The 1367-nt window shown below is 39.8% G+C and overlaps 1 non-coding gene across 1 annotated transcript; it reads right to left on the bottom strand.

Annotated features, from left to right (window-relative positions):
• Positions 1 to 992: 992 nt before the first annotated feature.
• Positions 993 to 1153, bottom strand: LOC143810555 (U1 spliceosomal RNA). The gene has a single exon (XR_013223006.1). It is a non-coding gene; the product is annotated as a U1 spliceosomal RNA (small nuclear RNA).
• Between the last annotated feature and the right edge of the window lie 214 nt (positions 1154 to 1367).

Raw genomic sequence — 1367 nt, 5'->3', positions numbered from 1 at the left:
TCAGCAATACAAATAGGAAGTGAAAGCCCTAAAATATTGGGCAAATACTCAAAAAATTTGCACCAGAACTGAATGTGTTGTATACATACAAAAAAAAAAAAAAAAAAATAATAATAATAGTCTGAAAATAATATAGAGATCCAATTGATAAGAGTAGAGAGATATGTGAGGTGCCAAAAGCCAGACTCAGTGATATAATGTAGAGCATAGTTGTTCTTCTGCAATTACAGTGTGCTTTATTTTAAAAGGTAATAAAGCCATTTCTAAAGCTTTGGGATTCCAGCAAACAACAGTAAAAGCCATTATCCACAAATGGCGAAAACCTGGAACAGTGGTGAAGCTTTCTAGGAGTGGCCGGCTGACCAAAATTACACAAAGAGCGCAGCGATGACACACCCAATAGGTCACAAAAGACACCACAACAACATCCAAAGAACTGCAGGCCCCACTTGCCTCATTTAAGGTCAATGTTCATGACTCCATCATAAGAAAGAGACTGGGTAAAAATGGCCTACATGGCAGAGTTCCAAGACAAAAACACTGCCAAGCAATTGGAACATAAAGGCTCATCTCAGTTTTGACAGAAAAACTCTTGATGATATCCAATACTTTTGGGAGAATACTCTGTGAGCTGATGGGACAAAAGTTTATTTCTTTGGAAAGTATATGTGCCATTACATATGGGGTAAATATAACACAGCATTTCAGAAAAGGAACAACATACCAACAGTAAAATATGGTGGTGATAGTGTGATGGTTTGGGGCTGTTGTGCTGCTTCAGGACCTGGAAGACTTGCTGTGGTAAATTAAACCATGAATTCTGCTGTCTACCAAAAAATCCTAAACGAGAATGTCCGGCCATCTGTTCATGACCTCAAGCTGAAGCGCACTTGGGTTATGTAGCAGGACATGAATGTTAAACACAGCAGCAAGTCCACTTCTAAATGGCTTAAGAAAAGCAAAATTATTATTTTTTATTTTTTTTATTTTTTCAGGGGAAAGCGCGAACGCAGTCCCCCACTACCACAAATTATGCAGTCGAGTTTCCCGCATTTGGGGAAATCGCAGGGGTCAGCACACCCGGAGTGCAATGGATGAGCCTCACCCTGGGAGAACCACCTTAGTGATCATGGTATCTGAAAAGCAAAATTAAGACTTTGGAATGGCCTAGGCAAAGTCCTGACCTTAATACAATTAAGATGCTATGGCATGACCTTAAAAAGGTGGTTCGGGCTCGGAAACACTCCAATGTGGCTGAATTACAACAATTCTGTAAAGATGAGAGGGACAAATTCCTCTAGAGCACTGTAAAAAAACTCATTGCCAGTTATTGCAAATGCTTGATTGTAGGTGTTGCTGCTAAGGGT

Source organism: Ranitomeya variabilis, chromosome 2 (assembly GCF_051348905.1).
Source record: "Ranitomeya variabilis isolate aRanVar5 chromosome 2, aRanVar5.hap1, whole genome shotgun sequence".
Taxonomy (NCBI): Eukaryota; Metazoa; Chordata; class Amphibia; order Anura; family Dendrobatidae; genus Ranitomeya; species Ranitomeya variabilis.
Note: the sequence above shows the minus strand (reverse complement) of the source record. Positions and strands in the feature narration are given on the sequence as shown.